The sequence below is a fragment of the Caretta caretta genome, chromosome 11, assembly GCF_965140235.1.
Source record: "Caretta caretta isolate rCarCar2 chromosome 11, rCarCar1.hap1, whole genome shotgun sequence".
Classification (NCBI taxonomy): Eukaryota; Metazoa; Chordata; order Testudines; family Cheloniidae; genus Caretta; species Caretta caretta.
The window spans coordinates 70,078,233-70,102,679 of NC_134216.1; the positions used below are offsets into that span (position 1 = coordinate 70,078,233).

Below are 24,447 nucleotides of genomic sequence, written 5' to 3' on the forward strand. Positions count from 1 at the left end.
AGCTTTTCATCCACTGTAATCCACAGGTCCTTTTCTGCAGAACTGCTGCTTAGCCTGTCGGTCCCCAGGCTATAGCGGTGCATGGGATTCTTCCTTCCTAAGTGCAGGACTCTGCACTTGTCCTTGTTGAACCTCATCAGATTTCATTTGGCCCAATCCTCCAATTTGTATAGGTCACTCTGGACCCTATCCCTATCCTCTCCCCACAGCTTAGTGTCATCTGCGAACTTGCTGAGGGTGCAATCTATCCCATCATCCAGATCACTAACGAAGAAGTTGAACAAAACCGGTCCCAGGACCGACCCATGGGGCACTCCGCTTGATACTGGTTGCCAACTAGACATCAAGCCGTTGATCACGACCCATTGAGCCCAACGATCTAGCCAGCTTTCTATCCACCTTATAGTCCATTCATCCAATCCATACTTTTTTAACTTGATGGCAAGAATACTGTGGAAGCCCGTATCAAAAGCTTTGCTAACATCAAGATGTATCATGTCCATCACTTTCCCCATATCCACAGAGCCAGTTATCTCATCATAGAAGGCAAGCAGGTTGGTAAGGCATGACTTGCCCTTGTTGAATCCATGTTGACTGTTCCTGATCACCTTCTTCTCCTCCAAGTGCTTCAAAATGGATTCCTTGAGGAAGTGCTCCATGATTTTTTCCAGGGACTGAGGTGAGGTTGACCAGTCTGTAGTTCCCTGGATTCTTCTTCCCTTTTTTAAAGATGGGCACTATATTTTCCTTTTTCCAATTGTCCAGGACCTCCCTCAATCCACAAGTTTTCAAAGATAACGGCCAATGGCTCTGCAATCACATCACCCAACTCCCTCAGCACCCTTGGATGCATTGCGTCCAGCCCCATGGACTTGCACATGTCCAGCTTTTCTAAACAGTCCTTAACCTGTTCTTTCACCTCTGAGGGCTGCTCACCGCCTCCCCATACTGTGCAGCCCAGTGCAGCAGTCTGGGAACTGACCTTGTCTGTGAAGACTGAGGCAAAAAAGGCATTGAGTACATCAGCTTTTTCCACATCCTCTGTCACTAGGTTGCCTCCCCCATTCAGTAAGGGTCCCACACTTTCCCTGACCTTCTTCTTGTTGCTAACATACCTGTAGAAAACCTTCTTGTTACCCTTCACATCCCTTGCTAACTGCAACTCCAGTTGTGCTTTGGCCTTCCTAATTACAGCCCTGCATGCTTAAGCAATATTTTTATACTCCTCCCTAGTCATCTGTCCAAGTTTCCACTTCTTGCAAGCTTCCTTTTTGTGTTTAAGCTCACCAAAGATTTCTCTGTTAAGCCAAGCTGGTCGCCTGCCATATTTGTAATTCTTTCTGCACATCGGGATGGTTTGTTCCTGTGCCCTCAATAAGGCTTCTTTAAAATATAGCTCTCCTGGACTCCTTTCCCCCTCATATTAGCCTCCCAGGGGATCCTGCCCATCAGTTCCCCGAGGGAGTCAAAGTCTGCTTTTCTGTAGTCCGGGGTCCGTATTCTGCTGCTCTCCTTTCTTCCTTTTGTCAGGATCCTGAACTCAACCATCTCATGGTCACTGCTGCCCAGGTTGCCACCCATTTATACTTCCCCTACCAATTCTTCCCTATTTGTGAGCATCAGGTCAAGAGGAGCACGGCCCCTAGTTGGTTCCTCCAGCACTTGCAGATGTGCGAGGTAGCTTGGGATTGTAGGGGAAGGACATTAGCTGGATATTTCTGCTGAAGTGACCCAGCAGGGTCATAGTTAACTATATTAACATTTAAATGGTCAGGTTTAGTTCTCAGATTTAATGCTCTGCTGAGATATATGAGGCAGCTCACACATTGGAGCAATCGTTTCAGGTTGTCTGCAGACTCAGGCAGTTATCACTGCATTGGTTTACACTGGGTTCAAATTCAGAAGGTTTATGTTCACCACCATAAAAACAGAACTGATGAATTAGGAGTGAAGCTATGGTTCCCCAAGGAGCTGACTCTTAACACTAACAATGTTCCAAAATCCCCTAATGCAACAGGGGAAAGGGCCAGATTCTCCTCCAGTGTGCACAGGTGAAAATCAGGAAAATCCACTGAACTCAATGGAGTTAAACTGGTGTAAATCAGGTGTAAGTGAGAGGAGATTCAGGCCTCAAAGCTGATCATGCTGTATTTGGAAGCCTCACATACTAGCTGGGAGAGGAGAGAACAGACTGATTCCATCTGTGGAAGACACTAGAGTGAAGAACCTGGGTCTGGGTGTCATGAAGGATCAGTTTTACACTTCATGATCCCTATAAGGAAACAAAGCAAGAATTCAGTTGGCTTTTCCCCTTTTCAGACATTTATGATACAGACTGTGACCAGAGCGAAGGAGTTAGAAGGGATTAAGCCACCTCCAGGATGTATGCCCCATGACACAAGATCAGAGGGCACTTAGTGAAATTAGAGGAAGTTTGTTGCCAGACCATGTGCATGCAGCCTTACCACTCATAGCTGAGCCTTGTACCCTGCACACAGACAAGAAAACATCTATTCTTGGGGCAAAGACCCTGAAGAGTGGAGCAAACATGGGAGGGGGGGATAGCACAGTGGTTTGAGCATTGGCCTACTTAAACCCAGGGTTGTGAGTTCAATCCTTGAGGGGTCCATTTAGGGATCTGGGGCAAAAATTGGGGATTGGTCCTGCTCTGAGCAGGGGGTTGTACTAGATGACCTCCTGAGGTCCCTTCCAACCCTGATAGTCTGTGATTCTAAGAGGAAGACCTGGGCAGCTGTAATTAAGCCACCAGAGTTTAATAAGATACATTTTGGTTGCTACTTTCCTCTTGCTACTTCAACCAGCTCGAGGAAAGGACACATTCCTTGTCACAGAATGTTGGTCCGCGGGTTGTGCTGCCTTCTAGCTCTGCAAGCAAGACCGTGTAATCCTTCTGGGGACGAGTTCTGCCCCCACCACGACATAACTGTGTCCTGGGGGAATCTGCAGGGTGGAGTGAGACGAAAACTCTCAGTGGGGGCTCAAGGAGTCTCTGCTCCCACTGGTGCATCATAGCTTGTGGATTTGATTTTCACTAGAGCAATGTCTTTGCTACCCGGCACTGTGAGGGATTTACACTAGCCTCGGATCGGCCCCGAAGGCGGCATGTGAAATAACAATAGGCTAACCTGCTTTAATATGTGGATTTACTTTCAAGCACCGACAGTACGGGGGTGCGCAGGTTGTGTCAGCCCCCCCTTCTCAGAGGCAGCCGGGCCAACAGACTCAGGCTCGTGCTGAGGCACTAAAAACAGATGCTGCAGCTCGGACTGGAGCTCGGGGGTCTCTGAAGCTTGGGGAGGGAAGTGGCCTTCAGAGCCCAAAGCACAGCTTCAAAGTGCTGTCTACACGGCTAGTTTAGCGCCAGCCCTGTGAGCCTGAGTCTGCTGACCCAGCTGGGAGCCCCGCCACTACCGCGGGCTGGGTAAACATACCCTCTGTGCTCTAATTCCCCATCGGTAAAGGAGGGACAACCCTTTCCGACCTCACAGGGGTGTTGTGAGGGTGAATATGTTAAAGACAGCAAGGCACTCAGATGCTACAATAACGGGGGCCCATACACATATCTTGGATAGACGGAGGTTTGCCCAAGTTGAGGCCAACAGTGACTGTGTTTACTGAAAAGCTATTTACGGCTAGAAAAGAAAATCTTCAGCTATAGAAAACCATAGCCCTGATCAAAAGGGTACAAATGAATTAAGCTTCTTTTTAAAAAGAAAATATTTCCATTCATACTGATTTTCATACCAGGGGAGAGGGATAGCTCCATGGTTTGAGCATTGGCCTGCTAAACCCAGATCTGGGGCAAAAATTGGGGATCGGTCCTGCTTTGAGCAGGGGGTTGGACTAGATAACCTCCTGAGGTCCCTTTCAACCCTGTGATTTTTAATGTATCGGTTTTTAAATCATTTCCATTAAACCAGTTTGTGTTTGTGTTCAATCGCTTCCCTGCAGCATTGGCAACCCTAAGCTCCACAACAAAAGGGAATGGACAATAGGGGCTAGGATGTGTGAAATTGCCTCACCACTTTCCCCCTGTTGTATCAGTTGAGAGAAATGAAAGAAGTAAATTCTAATATTTTAAAGTAGTGGACAGTGATTTTGATTTAAAAAAATCACTCCCTTTAATAACTTAGGTCCTGATTCAGGAAAGCATTCCTATCCAGAACAGCACATAAGCATGTGCTTAAAGTTAAGCATGTTCTTAAATTCTATCCTCAATTTGCATCCTAAAATATTATTAGCAGCACGGGTATAATTTAAATTTTTTTTTTAACCTGACAATGTCCCTTTAAGGAAATGAGCATTGGATCTTAGATGCATGAGATATTTTGGCCAGAAATTCTCATGGTTAGTGCATCTCTCAAATGTATTTCCTTTCAGGAGGCATCACTCATGTTAGGCCCCAACTTACTTCTGTTTCACACAATTTTGGTGTCCTCTTGCTTAAATTACTGAAAATTATTTGTATCAGAAATAAAGACCTATGAAGCTGAGCCTGCAGAAAGAGTTGTCTACACTAAAGGGAGGAATCCCTCAGACTTGTTAAACATCCCACATGGCAATTTTTTTATAGCCTTCATTTTTGTCTTTGACACACATTACATCCTACATTTGGGCTTTGGAAGATGCAGCGATATAGCGTCTAAAGAATGCTTAATTTCTAACCTCCGATTATGTTAAGGAAATCAATACACAGGTGTTAAGATAAATACTTCAACTCATCAGCTGTCTGTGTGCTACTCACATGCTCGTCTTTGATCTAACGTACAGTTATGTACTCAAGTCTTCTGGAATACGTGCATTAAGATTAGACTCGCACAATGATAATAGGTGCCTGGTTCTCGGAAGTGCCGAGCTCCCATTAACTTCAATGTTGGAGGTCAGCAATTCTGGAAATGAAACCTCTTTGGGAGACAGTCCAACGGTTTCTGGAAGAAGCAGGTGTAATCAAGGAAAGCCTAATATCAGTGAATTAAAGTTGGTTTGAGTGAAACAAAAGCTTTTCCAACATGTCTCCCCTAAGAGAAGAAACGAATGTTTATTGTACCTAATGATTAATTTAAAAAAAAGAAAGAAAGAAAGAAGAGTAAGCAGCATTACTGTAAAAGTGCAGTGTTTTGAATCATTAAAACTCTAGAATATCGTAGTGTTGTTCTATGGTAATAGCTGAACATATACTGTAGTATCTGTTAGCATTTCCATGATAAAATCAGCTATACAGGGTTTAAAACTCAAACACACGGGCTTGTTCATACATGAAAGTTATTCCAGACTAAGGTCGGGTATACATTTAAAGTGAACTAGCTCTTCTGGAATAACTCCATGTTTTGACATTTTATTCCAGAAGCTGGTGGTCTGAAATCTGAGCTGTAAGTGTACCTTTTTGGCTCAGCACAGCTTTAAAATAGGAAGGCCTGAAAACGCCACAATTGTTTTGTTTTCATAAGCCTTGCCGAGGAGAGGGGCCTTTTATAATTTGGGGAGAATAATGTAAAGAGTTGTTTTAAAAAGTATATAATGAACAAGGTTCACGGAACATAATTTCCAGGTAATAGTTCTTCTTAACCGTACATGAATTTATAAAATTATAAACGGGGGTGGGGGGGGGAATAACTGAGGGGGTGATAGAAAGTGAAGGAGGAAGACACGGCACAGGCAAAGTGGCTTCAGACCTTCGTTGTTCTTTTAAAGACTTTTGAGGTAGAAGAATTGTTCTCTGGAAATCACAGGACACTGGCAGGGTGTCAAGTGGACATCATAAATACGTACTCAGAACTATTTTTAATGACATCTACTCTCTCACACACCCTCTTCCCCCACATCCACGCCCTCCCCTTTAGGAATGTGTTAATATTTGCAAAGCATTAGCACTCGGTGGCATACTGTATTTAAGAGCCACAGGGTCAATAAAAATATCAGTGCTTGGAAGCAACATCATTGTTCCCTAGCTGGATGTTGGGAATGGTTCTCCATTTAAAGACTCAGTAGCAAAAGACAGATAGAAAGTAAAGGAAGGGCCCAGTCTGGCATGGTGCGAGGTGCCTTGTAAGTGCCCTCAATTGCCATGGAAGACAGGAGGATTGTGGGCACCCCGCACCTGCCAGGATCCATTAAATTCAACAATTTTTGATCTCCAAAAATGAAACTAACCTCCCCCTACACGAGGGCCAGGAGTAGGTTTTGTTTGAAATGATAAAACCTAAGATATTGACAGGTTTCAGAGTAGCAGCCGTGTTAGTCTGTATCCGCAAAAAGAACAGGCATGCTTGTGGCACCTTCAAGACTAACAAATTTATTTGAGCATAAGCTTTTGTGGGCTACAGCCCACTTAGAATATCAGGGTTGGAAGGGACCTCAGGAAGTCATCTAGTCCAACCTCCTGCTCAAAGCAGGACCAATCCCCAATTTTTGCCCCATATCTCTAAAAGGCCCCCTCAAGGATTGAGCTCCCAACCTTCAGTTTAGCAGACCAATGCTCAAACCAATGAGCTATCCCTCCCCCCACTTCATTAGATGCATGCAGTGAAAAATGCAGTAGGACACAGAGAACATGAAACAATGGGTGTTACCATACACACTGTAAGGAGAGTGATCAGGTAAGGTGAGCTATTACCAGCAGGAGAGAAAAAAAACCTTTTGTAGTGATAATCAAGGTGGGCCATTTCCAGCAGTTGACAAGAACGTCTGAGGAACAGTGTGGGGAGGGGGAGAATAAACATGGGGAAATAGTTTTACTTTGTGTAATGACCCATCCACTCCCAGTCTCTATTCAAGTCTAAGTTTGCAAATTAATTCCAATTCAGCAGTCTCTGGCTGAAGTCTGTTTTTGAAGTTTTTTTGTTGTAATATTGCGACTTTTAGGTCTGTAATAGAGTGACCAGAGAGATTGAAGTGTTCTCCGACTGGTTTTTGAATGTTATAATTCTTGGCGTCTGATTTGTGTCCATTTATTCTTTTACGTAGAGACTGTCTGGTTTGGCCAATGTACATTGCAGAGGGGCTTAGGCTTGAATAAAGACTGAGAGTGGATGTGTCATTTCACAAAGTAAAACTATTTCCCATGTTTATTCCCCCCCCTACTGTTCCTCAGTTAGCTCACCTTAACTGATCACTCTCGTTATAGTCTGTATGGTAACACCCATTGTTTCATGTTCTCTGTGTATATAAAATCGTCCTATTGTATTTTCCACTGCATGCATCCGATGAAGTGAGCTGTTGCCCACGAAAGCTTACGCTCAGATAAATTTGTTAGTCTCTACGGTGCCACAAGTACTCCTGTTCTTTCTAAGATATTGAGAGTCTTAAAACAAAGTTACTTCCTACTGCCACCGTGGTTGTATAGGAGTCAGCCCTACACGGGGCAGATTAGATAGCCTCTCTGTTAACAATAATGGGAGTTGCCCCCATTTATTCTGCTTACATGATGCTGAAAATTAACCCCTTGGGGGGCATGATCCTCTACCCCATTTACACCTTGTGGCTCTATTAAAGTCAACAGGAGTGTGGAGGCAAAAAGTAGGCAGGATTACATCTTGCATGGATTCTAGATATATTCTAGATTCTCGGAGTGGTTTATAGGCTTCCATGAAGATCTATTACTAATACTGCATTGCAAATGAAATTACCACACACACACAAATGGTCCTTACATTTTCAGGGGCTGCACTAGATTTACCCACACAGCTGCAGCTGAAATCAACAGGCGATCCAGTATGTGGACAATTCTTCAATTTATAGGTAAGGAAGGCTATGTCTTAAACCCAGGGGAGCCTGGAAATTCAGAGTCAGAGAAAACTGCCCTGTTCCCCAAGGCACGCTCTTCTGAAAGTTCAGCTAAAGAAGGGCGCCTCCAACCATGCAAATGACATGGAGCGCATGTGAAATTTAATGAACGCACTTTACATTGGCATTTTGCAGCCTCAGGCTAGGTATCTGCCATAACATTGAAGAGTGACATAATTTCCGAGGCCGGCTCGAAGGGCGTTCAATGTCAGGGGAGCATACACCAGTTTCCACTGTTCTTTCCTGCTGATTAAACTAGCATAGGACTTCGAGGGACATTCTTTCAAGGCAGAGCTGCAATAGCTGGGCTGTACTTCTGGACACAGTTTAGACTCTGCTTTACAGGTTAATCCAGAATGTAGCTCTCCTTCTTTCTGGAAGCTGACCTACTTTGAGCACCACCCCTCAAAATAAAACGGGTATTTCTCTCCCTCCTCTGTCCAGTCATCATTCTTACCTGGGCTGCTGGCAACATCCTTCATTTTCCATATCAAGTGCAGCCTCAGGGCAGGGCTGGTGATTGCAACAGGGCAGGGAAACTCTCAGTTTAAGAAACGTACTGATTAGCAAATAGGCACCCCCAGTCCCTTTCCGATCAGATCCCTTGTTTAAAGCCCCCAGAACTGATCATTAGAAGGTGAAGTTGCACTTTACCTTGTGAAGGGCGGCAGCCGATGTTGCTTTGATCTGTCTCCCTCTCTCCCTGTCTGGCTCGGCTGCAATCCAGTCCAGGGGGTGGAGTAAAAATATGTTTTTGTCACATGCTCCCAGTGCTGGGCTCCCATCCTCTGCCCTGGGGCTGGGCAGAACAAACCACCTAATCGGCGCACAGCGATCACATGGGGGCGATTAGAGGTTCAGAGTCAACTTCCTCCGAGCAAACCAGAGGAGCTGCTCTTCGGAGATTGCAGTAAAGCGTCAGGGGAATAGACAGGAAATAGGGGGCCAAATGCAACCCCAGTGTAACTCTGTCGAAGCCGGTGGGGTTACACCAGAGAGGAATTTGGCCCAGGCACTTCAACTAACAGACACTCTTCCTATTGGCAAACTTGGAATGCCTTTGCAGAAAATAAAATACCCCCCCCAAGGAAATGGGAAATATTTGCCAATTTTTAACGAGCTGAGAAAAGACCCAGGGTTTTCAGTCTTGGAAATCTTGTGACTTGAAAGCAGGTGATTGCATAACAGAACAAAAATATAAAGGAACATACAAAACAACAACAACAACCAGGCCAAAAAGCAAATCAGAGAAACCAAACCAAAAACCCAGCATCACTCACACACAGAAAATCCAAGTTCATTAGGCTTTGGAGGAAAAAAATCAAGTTAAAGTGACTGTGTTGTGTTATCTGCATCATGCTGGGGCTTATTGCAGGAGAAATAAGCATGGGTTAGTTCTGTCTCCAGAAAGGATGCATTTTTTAAAACTAAATTTGATCAAAGTTTGGGAACCGTTGAATAGAGTCATGTCTGCAGCATGTGATATTTTGCCTACTGGTGCATGATAATTAATGGAGACTTTCAGATGCTGAAATCAATATTGGATTAGATGTGGTGACATAGGGGGTGATCCTATGTATTTCCATTTGCTTATTGATTTTATTTTTGTGGCATGAGTTCATACTAAATCATCATTAAAACTGGGGCCATGACGATGCAAGTAGGTTAACACACTCAGGGTTTTGTTTCTTGAGACTGGGTTGACATCCAGTGGTGATCAGACCAGGCAGTATGAGTTTGGTGGTCTCAACTAGAGATGCTCAGGACACCTCTCCGCAAGACAGCTTCCGCACACAACTGGCAGTGACCATCACAAATCATACTGGTTCTACGGAGCAAGCTGGGCGAGGAAGTTTTCACATTGCCTGCTACCAGACAGTACAGCAAGCCATTTGTTCTCCCGAGCATAGATCCTTCCCTTCTAGCATAGGTCATAATGCCATTAGATTTAGGAAAATATAAACAACATCTGTAGATGACGATACACATGATCAATGGCTTTTCAAGAAAAGGGAACGTGGCTTGGAGCAAATTCCACTCCCAAGAACTCTGAGAGGCAACATAGTCTGGTGGAGCAAGCACAATTTGGAGTCAGGCAATCCCAAATTCCAGTCTGGTGACTTGTGTGTGGCCACAGGCAAGTCAGTTAGTCTCACTGCCTCAGTTTCCCCAGAGGGGTGGTCTGGCAGCAGGGGTGTGCCTACCCAGACCTGACTGCAGGATTGCGGGCTAGGCAGACAAGTATTTCCATTTTACAATGGAGGAACAGAGGCACAGAGAACTCAAGTGACTTGCCCAAGGTCACACAGGAAGTCAGTGGCAGAGAAGGGAGCTCCATCCCAGTGACTTAATCACTAGGTTAAGCCCTCACCTTGATAGTAAACAAAAATCTGTGTGCTGAAAAAAATGAACAAACCTTTGCTTTCCAGCAGCATGGTGAGGGATATCTTGCCCCTGTTCACATGACTATTCCTTTTTAAGAATGGGGCTAATGGGGAAGACTTGGGTCTCATTCAAAGTCCATTGCATTAACAGCAATCTTTCTATTGGCTTCACTAGGCTTGGATCATTGGATGTATATATCATTTGGATCTGGGTGTGTTAGTTACACTATCAGCTTACCCTGATCTCCTTCCTGCCCAAAGGAACAGTGGATGGACTGGACTGAACTGAACTCAGAGCGAACTGCCTTGCCTTACATTTTCTTGCTTGAAAAGGTTCTGTTTAATGGCCCTCTGCACACAAAATGCCCCAGGGGTGTAATGAGTTCAGTGGAATTGTGCACATGGAAGATCTGCAGGGAAACTTCAGAATAAGCACTATTAGCTAGGTGAAGTTTGCATCACCTGCCCGTTAGTGTCTGAAAGGTGGAGGGAGCGTTGCAAGCATTGTGCATGTTAACGCTCCTTTCCTGGTGTCCCTGCACTCCAGGTAGCCACTGGAGGGACTGGGATTCGGCCTGGTTGAAAACACCTCTGAATTCTGACAAAGTCCAGATCTAGATGCAAACTGGGCAGCTTAGGCCCATCTCAGTTGGGGCATGTCACCAGATCACACTCGGGGAGCTCCAACGGTAGGTGGCCGGCCCACAGCCAGATTCAGATGCCCATACTGAGGAGTACCTTGTGACACCAGTATAATCCTGGAAGGCTACACACAGTACAAAGACAGGTACCTAGCCTGTCATTTACCATGCAGGCCTCCCATCAGCGTCTCACAGGGGATACACACAGCTGTTCAGAGAGGGCTAGATTGTAACGGAGTGAGCGGACTTCGCAGGGTCACAGCGCTCACCTGCTTACCTCCTTGCTCTGGGGGCGGGGGAAAGCAGCTCTATCCCCCTATACAGCAGGCCAGCAAGAAAGGGGGTTGAAGCCAGGGCTCTTCCTGTTCCCTGGCCCCTGGCTCAAAGAGAAGAGCAGTGAGAGAGCCAGGGGGCAGGGATCCAGCCCATTGGGCTCAGCTCTGCCTCTCTTACAGTGAGTGGTTCCTTACTCCACTAGCTACAGAAACCAGGGCAAGGCAAGGGAAGGGAAGGGACCGCTTAGTGGGGCAGCTGAATCAGGCCCTCCGTTTGTTTCATAGAGAGGGAGGGACGCGCCGGTCCCCTTCAGCTCCTGCTCTGGTTAACAATTCACTTTATGAGGCTGCCATTGGACACGGGACAAAGGCTTGTGCTCAGTTCTCAAACCTCTTATCTGAGAGGCTGCCACTGTGGCTTCTTGTGTGAATAAACTAGGTCAGGGCCCAGGGGCTGTATGCGCTGGTGACGGTGGCTAGACTAGGAGACCCACACTTTCAGGGTCTGCCTCAGGATGGACAGTGCCTTTAGGTGCCACCTGAGTTATCTCGCTGCCTTGGATGCTGGGGCAGGGGTCAGACGAGGGAGAGCTGCTTGCCACCTGCAGGGTGAGCATGAGGCAAGGAAGGGCCCTTTTCCATTTCATTTTGTGGAACACTGTGTCGGTCCCTCTCAGCCCCGAAGAGCAATAGGAATGTAACTACTCGGAGAGGTAGAGGAAGGATGGCTCAGTGGTTAGGGTGCTAGGCAGGTACTCAGAAGAACTGCGTTTAATCCCCTTCTATGGCCCAGGCATCCTGTTCCCCCCACCTAGAGCATAGGAGTTTAGTGGGGGTGTTCTGAGGATAACTGTATTAAAGATATTTGTTCAGTATAGGTTTTTATGCTAGGCTCCTCTCTGTAGTATCCGAGCATCTTCCAATCATGCTTAATCAAAAAGCCTAACATCTGCCATGGGTTCGTTCTCTCATCCTCTCCCCAGCAGGAGAATTAAGCCATTTTATAAGCAGCAGAATATGCAGTAGTGCCTAGGAGCCCGAGTCATGGACCAGGCCCGCATTGTGCTAGGTGCTGTACAAACACAGAACAAGAGGACGGTCCCTGCCCCAAAGCATAAGAGATAACAGATGGACACAGGCGGAGGAGAGCAAGGAAACAATGAGACAATATAGCTGATCGGCAAGGGTCACACCACACCAGCTGCCTAACCTCAGGAAAAGGGAGTTTTGAGGGAAGGAGCTTTGTTGCAGCTGTTAATGGGGGGCTCATCCCCACACATAAGCATGGGAGAGAGGATGAAGGTGCTTGTTTGAAAATTTAACAAGTGGGGGATGGAGGCTGGCACCATGGAGCAACCGGAGGAGGAGTCGGCCCCTTGCTATTGAATGACAGAGAAGGGGTAGGGTGGGGCCGGGCAGCGAAGGGCCTTGAAAGAGATAAAAGGCAGCTTATGTTTGTTGTGATACAGAAGGAGGAGCCGGTGGAGGGATAAAAAGATGGTGACATGGTCCAAGCGAAGGTCTAGGAGAATGAACTTAGCAGCAGTCTGAATGGACAGGAGCAGGGCAAGACCAGGCACGTGTCAAGCCCAGAGCAAAGGGACATTGCAGGGACTGAGCCAGGAGGTGGGAGCTCAGGCGAGAGCGTGTGGCTGTGTGGGTGGGTTGGAAAGGCCGTATCTTACAGATCTTACTCAGACAGAATCAGCAAGATTTAGACATAGCCTGGATGCAAGGACCTAGAGAGGTCCAAATTGAAGATTTTGCCCAGGGTACTAGCATGAAGGAGGTTAGTTCTGGCGTATGTCCCACAGGTTGGATTCCTCCATTAGAATTGGAATGAAAAGTGAATCACATCTTTAAAAAGCAGCACTAGGGGCTATTTTAGGTCTTCATAGGGGGATTAGCCAAGAAATGTTACTAGTAGCATATGCCAAATGCTCTCTCACTTACACCGAAACAATGCTATGGAGTTTGGAGCAGATTTTGCCCTTTATTCCCGAAGGCAGCCTTTCTATTACAGACCTGATTTAGACCTCTACTGTCATGACTCAGGGCCCAATCCTGCCCCCCCCCAGCTCTTCTGCTCCAGCAGCACAAAGCAGCCTTCAAGCCATCTTAGAGAACCTTTGGAGGAGTCCCAGAGCCACGCCCAGTGAAGGGGGCATGGCTACGAAAAGAGCATGCCCAGGGCTGCTATCACTCCTTTGGGCAGAGATGCCTTTGCACACTCCTTCCTGAGACCGGAACCAAGGATCTAGCCCTTTAGAATCCAAAGTGGTTACGCTAGACAAAAGGAAAGGAGAGCTATAGGCTCTGGACCCAATCCAACAAACCCTCTCCCCTGCATGTAGCCGAGCCGAGACTATTCACTTTACGTGCATGAAATGAAGTCTTAGATGACGGTCTCTTTCTGCACTGCAGTCTGAGGTGTGATTCCAGCATCAATAGACATACCCAAGCGTCACCGACTACATGGGTGGTCTTCCCTAGTGGCCAGAGCAGGAATCAGGCCAGATCACATACCAGGAGGTCAGAGTCTGAGACAGGTCAGAGGGCAAACTATTGAGTCAGGAGGCAGACAGTAGGAGCAAGTGTAGTGCAAAAGAGACAATTCAAAGCAGGGGAAACTCAATTGAAAGAACAACTTCCTGGTACTGGGCTTGATTTAAATAAGAGCTGGGAACCAATCAGGACCCCTAGCATTCCACCAATCAGATCCCAGGACTCTCAGAGTTCAGCTTCTATTGTGGCAGCTGTTAGCAGGTTACTGGATGGCAGGTAGGGTGACCAGACGAAATGGACAAAATATCGGGACACATGGAGGAAGCAAAAAAAAAAAAAGAAAAAGCCGCAATATCGGGACAAATGGCGTCCCGACCGTGCATCGGTCGGGACGCGGGACAAAGAACTAAACATCGGGACAGTCCCGATTTTATCGGGACATCTGGTCACTCTAATGGCAGGGTGGAACTGCCTAGTTCCTAAGAGCCTGGGCTAGACTATGGTTCAAGACCTGCTGTCCTGCTACTGATCTTGCTGGTGTGAGCATCAACAGCAGTGAAGATGGGCAGTAGATGGTCCCTCAGACTGGCGGGTAATTACTCAGCTAACTAGTCCACAGTGAAGCCATGGCTTTACTGCTATCAGTGATCCTCTTAGCTAGCGATCTTGGACCTGTGTCCACAGGTACTGCAATCACACCCAGCCTGCAGTGTAGACGTAGCCTTAGTCTCCAGCAGGGATGAGAGTTTGTAAATTCTGCAGATCTCAAGATGCAGAGTATTAGATCAAAAGCCTACACAGCTGAGTCCATGCTAAGATACAATAACCAGCTGGATATATTAGCTCACATTAGTTTATCTGAATTAGAAAGAGCAAGTTTTGCTTCCCTTCTCTGAGCCATGGTTATTTCACATTTCTGATTCAAATCATGACTCATCTGATCACGCTCCTTTTGGTTCTAGATTATTATGTAAGCAGAAACAGTAACAACCGTTATGTTCAAATTGGAAAAGAGCCCTAGGCCTATTCATTATGAAGCTGGGAGACATCACCTGACCAGCTTTTCTTTCCATGGTTTTGCAGTTAAAAACAATGCCTGTTACAGTCTGAAAAGGGGTGCCTGAAGGTGTGTAGGCAGGGGAACCGTGTTCCAGAGTGTTATAGACAGGACCCCGAGACCGCTCCCCACTTGTTATAACCCTGTGCAATGTTCATCGGACAACAACCGCGTACGTACCCTGTGAAAAAGCCTTTCTTGTTACTTCCGTAGCAGTGCCCCCCCTCCAACCCTCTACTACAATTAAAGAGAAAAACTAATCAGCATCAAGGAACAAAGGTCATAATAAACGGATGAACAAAGAAGGTGCACTGTTATATAACACGTCTAGAGCCAGCTCCTGCTCCCACTGAAATCAGTGGTAAAAATGGTGGTGACTTTCAGGGCAGCAGGCTAGGACACAAGGCCTAGGCTACAGCCTTTGGCCCACTCAGCTGTGTGGGTCTGAGGTGCAGGAGCTGGGGCAGCGCTGGACATCCCACTGCCCACTCAGGCTTGAGGGCCAAACCTGAACCGAGCTGCGTCCCCCAGGCACCAAGGCGCAAAGCCACTGGCTCAGTTTCAGCCCGGCCATCCCCCCTCATTAGTGGGCAGTGGGGGGGCCCACTGCTGCTCCTCCTCACCACTGCTGTGGAGCTGGTGCTGTCTCAGGGATGCCCCCGGGCTGCCCAGCCTTGTCTCACCGAGGGTATGCACTGTGTGTGTGACTGCGGGCGAAGCTGTGCCCAATGGTAGAAATTAAAGTGCCACAGGGACTTTACCAGCGGAAAGTTAAGCACCTAGAGAATTTAGAAGCCCACCGGGTTAGGCAGCAGCTGAGCCGGCTCCCAGGGGTACGGTGACAATAAATTCATTATTGTATATGAAGCACTCAGATACTTTCGTGATGAACCCCATAGAAAACCCCAGGGGGCCATTAACAAGCCTGCGTTCAGAGCAGTGCTGGAAGAGCACACACTAAATAAGGTCAAGAGGTGGAACAACGAGGGTAAAAGAAAATATGGACTAGCGGCTCATTAACTGAGCACCGTCCATCCCATGTGCCGAATGAAGCAGGGATCCCGTGGAAAAAAACAACGTGAGATCGTGTAATTAAAGACCATCGTAGCGCAGAAGCACCGAAGTAAAGGTGCACAAGCAATCTTTATTCTGGCACGGCCTGCACACTGAGTATTTGCAACCTTAATAATGTTCCTTTAGGGTAGTTTATGTGTGCAGTACATACGATTAAATCCTGCATATGGTGGAAAAGGTAGTAACTTTGCCGCAGAGGGAATTAACAGCAAGCAGGGGGCAGGCAGTGTTGTAGCAAAGGGATCTTTCTTAAGCGTGCGGAGTGGCGTACCAGCAGCTTGTTCCCAACAGCACACTGAGTTCAGTCTCTCTTAGGGCTGGTCTGCACTGGGAACTTTCACAGCTACATCTCCACAAACCCCACACCCTGGAGAGACGTCGCTATGCCAACCTATAGACTGTGCCAGATGGATGGAAGAATTCTTCCATCGACCTAGCTACTGCCTTCCGGGGAGGTGGATGACCTACGCTGATGGGAGAACCCCTCCTGCCAGCATAGGTAGGGTCTATACTGGAACAGCTCCAGCTTGCCTCTGTAGCATTTCCAGGGTAGACATACCTTAAGTCACGGTAGGCTCAGAGACATGCCATTGGCTTCTGTGGATTTACTGGTAGAGCAATGCAGCTGCCGGGTTGCCTTGCTGCTTGGGAATAGGACCTCGGATGTGGAGTAATAAAGATGCAAAGTGTCAAGGGGCATAGAGGTGGATAGCAAGGTGTCAAGGTGCAGCTATATGCAGAGCATTCCCTGTTGGCAAAGGAATAATGCCCACAACCTGACACAGCACAGCTGTGAAACTGCTCCCAGCAAGGTCATGTAAGGAGAGTCTAACTTGTGTCCCTAAACGTGTGGGGAGCTGCCTATTGATCTGGTCTCTAATGAGTTTCCATTTGGCTTGCTGTTCTTTGAAACTGCACCAAACCAGAGACATTATTTCCTTTTGGATTTTTGGCCGGCAGGAGCAGCTTTCGCCCGACCTACTGGAACGGGGAAGGGAGCACGTGTCCAGAGCACAGACTGAGAGGGGCTGGTAGATGCGCTCATTCTCTCAATTCACGTCTCTGTCGCTTCTTGCTTAACACTGATTGAACAATTCTCTCTCATATCCCAGCTCCAGCAGAATTAAATGTCTTGCTCACTAGTAAAGAGTTAGAATCAGGGAATGTCCTGTATCCTGTCAAGGAGGGACAGAGGTTAGCGGTGCCGTGTCCAGCTGCCACTCTAGTATGTGACATCCCAAAGGGCTGCCCATGAATGAGGAGTAAGAGAGCTCCAGCTACTGTATCTCCTTGCTCTAGTCCCATCTCATCTTTAGATCTTCCCAATGTGGGCCGTTGATCAATCCAGTTCATAGCGTAATGCCCGTTTATGGCCACTCTGGGCCAGGCCCTTGCTTGGCATAAGCTGGCAATGCTGGGCCAGGCCCTCGCTTGGCTATAAGCTGGCAATGCTCCGCTGACATCGGTGAGCTATGCCTACTGACACTAGCTGAAGATCTGGTCCCTTTAACGTTAAATGCAGGCGTTGTGCTACATAGTGAACCAGCAGCTAATGGGTAACTTTTTCTGGGTCTGTTGCACAACATGGGTTATTTAAAACACAAGCTGCCTGCTGTGTTCCTACTGCCCTCAGGAGCCTGGAAACAACATACAAGATACGTTTGTGGCAACTGGTGTTCTAGCCTGCACCCGTGTCTAATTACATCTGACTACAGAGCCAGGCACTGAAGGGTGCTGACTGTTAAGGAGGCTACAGTGTTGTTTGGATTTCTACCACTCCTTAGAGACTTAGCAGACTGGACTATCCAGCCTTTTGCACTGCAGAACTCCCCCTAGCGGGAAAGGGAGGGGACATGCCTCCCTCCTCCTGTGTCCATCACGGGCATGCCAGGGCAGGAAGTGTGCATGCTGGAGCAGAGGTCTGCTAGATAGATATCGCTTCTGCTCCCCTGCAGCTTTAAACTTGCACCGGAATCAGGTAGGCTCACAACTGGCTCCCTGGTGGTGCATCTGGGCAGAGCTCTAGTGGGGTAGAGAATCTACCCCTTGGGGTTTTGATGAATAAGCTAAGCAGCTACCAAGGAAAAGCCAAGTGAGTGGCTCATGACCAGGGCCCTGCCAAATTCACAGTCATGAAAAACGTGTCACGGACTGTGAAATCTGGTCTCCGCCCTGTGAAATTTGGTCTTTTGTGTGCTTTCACCCTGTACTATACAGATTTCACAGGGGAGACCAGCGTTTGTCAAATTGAGGGTCCTGACCCAAAAGGGAGTTGCAGGGGGGGTCACAAGGTTAATTTAGGGGGGTTGCTGTTCTGCCACCCTTACCTCTGTGCTGACTTCAGAGCTGGGCGGCTGAGAGCAGCGGCTGTTGGCCAGGCGCCCAGCTCTGAAGGCAGCAGCCCGCCAGCAGCAGTACAGAAGTCAGGGTGGCAATAGCGTACCAGGCCGTCCTTACTTCTCCGCTGCTGCTGACGGCGGCTCTGCCTTCAGAGCGGGGCTCCCGGCTACCAGCCGCCGCTCTCCAGCTGCCCAGCTCTGAAGGCAGCTCTGCTGCCAGCAGCAGCGCAGAAGTAAGGGTGGCAGTACCACAACCCCCCCACAATAACCTTGCGACCCTTCCCCCACAACTCCTTCTTGGGTCAGGACCGCTACAATTCCAACACTGTGAAATTTCAGATTTAAATAGCTGAAATCATGACATTTATGATTTTTTAAAAATCCTATGACCGTGAAATTGATCAAAATGGACTGTGAATTTGGTAGGGCCCTACTCATGACTGGTCACTTCACAGCACTGTGCAGGTTGCAGATTCCTTTCTTCCTCCAGTCCCCTCCTTCTCGGTGCTCCGGTCATATCCCAGCATATGCCCTCATTCTTCCTCTTCACTCTCCCCAACGTCCAGGGTGGGTGTCAGCAACTCGCCTTTGTCCATGTCTAAATCCACCACTGGTCCAGTCTGAGAAGCTCTCGCTGCTCCACAGGGGCAGATATAAAACACAGTTTTCCTCAGAGTTAGAGGCTGAAGGCAGAGGAGGGAAGGGCCTTAATTCTCCCAACAGGAAGGCAAATAACTTTATTCACATGTAGGGTTGCCAGGTGTCCGGTTTTTGACTGGAAAGTCCGGTCGAAAGGGGACCCATGCAGTACTGCTGACTGGACACCAATAGTCCGGTTACCACAGGATCTGCAATTGGCCTCCATCACTGGGAGGGCGGGAAGAGCAGTTGCTGGAGGAACTCGGCGGATGGAGAGAAGCTTAATCTGAGGAATGGGCTCCTGGCTCCGGCGGAGAGGTAGGTACCAGTGCTGACCAGGGGAGGGATCCTGACAGCCTGTGGTGTTTGAGTAGCGGGGCCAGAGGCCGGCCTCGCCACCTGTGACAGCCTATCTCACCTTCTCAGCCTCCGGGGGCCCTGGCTCTGGGGACTGATGCCCCACTGTGCCCTGACTGGGCAGGCAGGCAGGTTCTGCATCAGCTCCTCCCAGCCCGCCTTTGCAGGCAGTACCAGTCCTGGGGAAGGGAGGAGCGAGTGGCGGGGGTTGAGGGTGGGAGGAGTGAGCGATAGGGGGGCCTGTAGTGTCCAGCTTTGAAAAATTGGCAACCTATTCACATGGGCAGGCAAGGAGAGTTTGCCAACTTTGCCACATTGGACTGTGAGAGTCTAACATTGTACCACAAAGGCATGTTCACTGAGATGCCGTGAAGCATGTCTGTGCCATATTTGAGCCAGGAAACTGCTGGTAGATTGCAGAGCTGTTAAATGTTGCTCGAATAAAATAGAGGTTCTGATAAACTATCTGCTTATCAATCAGTTTGTATCATGTGCCAAGCTAGCTACAGTTATCAATGAACTGGGGCCATTTTATAGTTAATCTCTTATTGCTCTGTGGAGGGGCTAGTGGGCTGAAGACCAACCTGGGAGCTGGGCATTTTCAGTTCTAATCTTGCTCTGCCCCTGTCTCTATTTGGCCTCATTGTGTCTCTCCCCCATCTATAAAATGGGGCTCACACTAGTTTGCTGGCATGTTACCAGCATTGATTAATACACTGGGACAGTGATTTGAAGATGCAGGCTGGGATTCAAAGCAGCCCTGGGCAAGAAGGCACTTAACTCTGATTGGGTTGTAAGTGGGATTTGAAAAATCCCACCCACAAAATGTCATATCATAATTATTTAAATCCAAGTTGCCGGCTGGCTGGACCTGGTGTGCAGCAGAGGCCAGGGAAGGAAGGGAAGAGTGCCCAGCATTATCCAGCAGTGACCCCCTCTGAGTCAGGAGCTGCACTGATAGGATACCAGAAAGCTGGCTCCAGACACTCCTCGGCCAGAGGAATACTGTCTGCCACACAGGGATGGTGGGCAGGGAGAAGCGAGTGCTCTGGAGGGCACTTCTGGGACCTCATAGGAAATAAAGCTGCACCTGCAACATGAGTGACTCAAAACACGAGCAAGTGATTAGAGAGGATGATAATGTGCCAGAGATAAACGGGAGGCGGGGGGGTGGGGGCGGGAGGAGGGTGGGTCAAGGGGCAGACCCATTTTTAAAGTGATGCCTTGATTCATTAGGGGAAATTGGAGATCCCAGTCTTCCAAGGGCCATCTGCCAAGCATATATAGCAGAATCCTCACGCAATGCACCAAAAATACAGGGGGAAGCTTGAAAGAGAGGGGGAGTCGTTTTAACCTTGCTACGTGGTAACTGCAATGTCATGAGTCTTTAGTATTCCTGATGTCCACTTACACTACCATCCACCAAGCAAATGGCAGTTACTTGGACAGGACAAGTAAACTTTAGGGGTAAAACGAACCTGTACACCTTGTAATCACTTAACCCACAGAACCCCCTTTTCCCCAGCTGCCTTCTATCCCCAGGATGCATGATGAGATTGGACAGGACTGGTTGTCTTGTGCCACCTCGTGGATGTTAGCCCTAACAACAGGACTAGAGCCACATAGCAGCCAAGGTTAACATAGCCGAATGCCACGAAAGCTTATGCCCAACTAAATTTCTTAGTCTCTAAGGTGTCACAAGGCAGTGGGGGAGATTTAGATTGGATATTAGGAAAAACTTTTTCACTAAGAGGGTGGTGAAACACTAGAATGCGTTACCTAGGGAGGTGGTAGAATCTCCTTCCTTAGAGGTTTTTAAGGTCAGGCTTGACAAAGCCCTGGCTGGGATGATTTAACTGGGAATTGGTCCTGCTTTGAGCAGGGGGTTGGACTAGATGACCTTCTGGGGTCCCTTCCAACCCTGATATTCTATGATTCTATGACTCCTCGTTGTTTTTACTGATACAGACTAACACGGCTACCCCCTGAAACCCATAGCCGAATGAGCGATTGATTCGTTGTTTGCAGGGTCATAGGTCTGTGTAAGCTCGAAAACTCTCTCACCAACAGAAGTTGGTCCAATAAAAGATGTCACCTCACCCACCTGGTATTTCTCAATTGATTCCTGAAAAACTTTAATACCCCTAAAAAGTCCCATCAGTCCTGCAGCTAAGTTAAAAAAAATATAATCAAGGATATTTTAACAGATTTAGAGTGGACAATACCAGAGGCAGAGAGCACAGCACAGATTCTCTCAGTGCCACAGCTCTGAGTTACTGAGTTTCTAGACCCCAGTAGAAGCAGGGAAAAGTCTTTCCCCCTCACAGGAAGGGGTTAAGATGTTTAAAAAACCCAGCAGGGCCTGGTTACTCAATAGAACCAGAAAGATCACATTGTTGTAAAGCCAAAATCCCAGAATTTCCCCAGCTAGCATTTTCCCCAACTCCCACTTAAGACCCTGCTGCAGTGTCTGGAACACAGCCGTTTCCAGTGCCTGATGCAAAGCCCAGTGAAGTCAGTGGGATCATGTCCTGTGGTGTCCTGGAAAGACATAAATCACTACAGCTCACTGCCCTTATGGATTGCTCCCCAGACAATCCTACACTGAGGACGTGCCGCTGTGATCTTTTTGCTCCTCAGGGAGAAAAGTTAACCCCATTCCCTGCTAATCCCTAGATATATTCACACTCATCAGTTGTATTCCCCTGGTTTCTGGTGAGCCTCAGATGATCAGACCTCCCATAGAGGTGTGTGACATTTTTGGGCCAAACCCCCCCCCCCGACTTCTTGGCAAAAAACCCCTGCAGCTTCAGCAGCACAAACATTTTGCAAATGCATGTCAGTTTTTGCTGAATTGTTAGTGCTCCCCACCAAAAGGTTCCACGGTTTTTAATCAAGTGACTTTGCCTGGAAATTTCCTTCAGTTGTATTAAAAAATGGAAACATTAAAAAACTGGACATTGAAACATAACATTTCATTTTGGGCCTAACTAAATGTATGTTTTGATCCACAACATTTGTTTTTTTGGAATTGCTAGCAAACCAAGAAAAAATAAGTCAGTTATTTGCCCAGCTCCGGTCAGAAGTGTGTTTCTGAGCATGAGATCTGAGTTAAGAAAGGGAGAGCTTTAGGATTTCCTGCACCTCAAGGAAGAGGCTAATGAAATCGCCCTTTGATGTCATTGCTTGCTAAAGAAATCCCGCAACTCTACATATTTTTATTTGGAAGTGATGTGGTGGTGCCTCACGGGAATTATAGCTTGTTTTCCTCACGTACCCAGGTCTCCTTTCTGGGCTGATCTCCCCTACCAGACCACATCTCCCATGATGCAACCCTCTCCCCCCATTATGAGGTACGAATGTATTGCATTATGGGAGATGTGGTCTGATCAGAGAACCAGGCCCACAGAGGAGAATGGGGGGCATGAGTCATCTCCCGTAAGTCACTACAGCAACATTTCCTTCTAAATGGATGTTTTCAGCTTCAGTATTTAAGTTTTTTATTTTTTGCTGAAAACTTGGCCTTGTCTGTGGAAAAAAATGTAGACGAAATTTAATTTCAGTCTTGCAGCAAAAAGAGCTCATTTTCCAAACCAGCTCTACCTCTTATGTTTTCCCAAGAGAGCACGAAGATGTCACACTAGAGAGCAGCTAGATGGAGGGAAAATGCAGTGTTGTGTGAAGGAGCGGGGAGGCGTTGGGAGCCATTGGGAGCCACAGGGGCAGAATAAGAGGAGCTCAGTGTCTCTATAGTGGCCTTTTGGGAACGACTGAGCGAGGGGTTTGCGAGGACTGGGAGGACTGGGATTGCCATGAAGGGAGGACTGAAGGGGAGATCTAGTCTTCAGTGGGTGTCGGAGGAGAAGAGTGAGAGATGGAGATATCAGGGATGGCCGTGAGCTTCTGGGCAATGGAGCAAGCAGTCCATAGGAAGCAAGAGGCTTGTGGTGACTGTTGATCCCAGTATGCACTGCTCCACTGCAATCAGAGAAAAATAACCTGAACCAGTTGGGCAGCGTCATCTCTCAATGAATGGATGATGTTACCAGCTGTGTCTGAAACTCTCTCTTAACCCAGAAGCTGAATATTGACAGAAGGCTCAATACTCTGTATGAAGCACTTGGGGAAGTGTCATATGGCTTATGTTCTATTACCACCCACCCCGCCACCCCCAGGCACCATAAATCCTGATGGAGAAGGGCTAGATCCACAGCTGGTGTAGACTGACCTTCAGTGGAGCGAGGTCAATGGATCTACACTGATTTACTCCAGCTGACAAACTGCCTTGAAATGTGATTGCACCAAGGTTTGGCCTTTAACAATAGTGCTGAGCTTGTCAAATCGGATTATCATATATTGCCCCCCCTTTTTCACTGCTCTCCTTTGAGTCTCCTTAGGTGTATTCTACCGAGATGAGACAACCACTGCCTGGCAACAAGGATTTCATTGTAGCCGCTCTAGCAAAGTCAGATAAGTAGGGCCCTGCCAAATTCATGGCCATGAAAAACACGTCACAGATTGTGAAATCTGGTGTCCCCCCATGAAATCTGGTCCTTTGTGTATGCCTTTACCTTATACTATACAGATTTCATGGGAGAGACCAGCGTTTCTCAAATTGGGGGTCCTGACCCGAAAGGGAGTTGCAGGGGGGTTGCAAAGTTTTATTAGGGGGGTTGCGGTATTGCCACCCTTACTTCTGCGCTTCCTTCAGAGCTGGTTGGCTGGAGAGCGGTGGCTAATGGCCAAGTGCCCAGCTCTGAAGGCAGCACCCCGCCAGCAGCAGGAGCGCAGAAGTCAGGGGGGCAATGCCGTACCATGCCAGCCTTACTTCTGCCCCGCTGCTGGCAGGGGCTCTGCCTTCAGAGCTGGGCTTCCGGCCAGCAGCCACCGCCCTCCAGCTGCTCAGCTCTGAAGGCAGTGGCCATGACCATGAAATTGACCAAAATGGACTGTGAATTGGGTAGGGCCCTACAGATAAGGTTCAGCTCCGTTTCAGAAAAGGAAGCTTCTTGCCAAACCAATAGCAAAGGGAAGAGAAGCCAGAAAGATGACACTTCATTTATTACATGGTGTGTAACCCCTTGATAAAGCAGAAGGGAGCAATACTGTATATGGCTGTCTCAAAGAATGTGGAGAAGGAAGGAGTAATGCTAGATTCTCAACAACTGGAGCGCAATGGGAAACAGCTGTCTGATACATTCTTTGAGACAGCTGCTCTGAACTAGGGTCATTTGTTTAAAATCAAACTCCTTCGGCCAGCCTGTTAACCTCTCGAGAAGCTATTGTGAAAGAAATTAGGATGATCTTGAAGTTTGCGAACGCTGAGCATTATTCTAGCTGCAGACGTGACAGAGCGTCATCTTCCCTTTCATC

The 24,447-nt window shown here is 47.7% G+C and overlaps 1 protein-coding gene across 8 annotated transcripts in view; it reads right to left on the reverse strand.

The window, feature by feature from the left end:
- MLPH (melanophilin) overlaps nt 1-8,717 on the reverse strand; it is an 87,840-nt gene extending 79,123 nt beyond the window's left edge. For 4 of the 8 annotated variants that reach the window (XM_048869909.2, XM_048869904.2, XM_048869907.2 and 1 more), the window contains exon 1: nt 8,458-8,716. The gene's annotated coding sequence lies outside the window, so the exon portion shown is untranslated. Of the gene's footprint in view, nt 1-4,765; nt 4,950-8,457 lie in introns of all 8 variants that reach the window. The other 4 variants (XM_048869903.2, XM_048869906.2, XM_048869902.2 and 1 more) reach the window with 3 other exon arrangements.
- Nucleotides 8,718-24,447: the final 15,730 nt, after the last annotated feature.